Source organism: Penaeus monodon, chromosome 31 (assembly GCF_015228065.2).
Source record: "Penaeus monodon isolate SGIC_2016 chromosome 31, NSTDA_Pmon_1, whole genome shotgun sequence".
Lineage (NCBI taxonomy): Eukaryota > Metazoa > Arthropoda > Malacostraca > Decapoda > Penaeidae > Penaeus > Penaeus monodon.
This window is the reverse complement of record NC_051416.1, coordinates 15,550,825-15,551,032: the sequence shown is the minus strand read 5'-3', so window position 1 is coordinate 15,551,032 and position 208 is coordinate 15,550,825.

Genomic DNA, 208 nt, shown 5'->3' with positions numbered 1-208 from the left:
TTCCCTGCAGTGGGGATGAGAGGGGGAGAGTAGGGGGTAGGTAGGAGGTAGGAGGGGGGGCGTGGAGGGGGGGGGGGGTCTCTTGAAGATGACTGGATATATATTCATAAACACTTAAATGCCAACTAGCTTTTGCTCTCCGTGAACGAATGAGAGGGAAGAGAGGGGCGAAGGATAAGGATATAAGGAATAGGATAAGGGAGAAAGG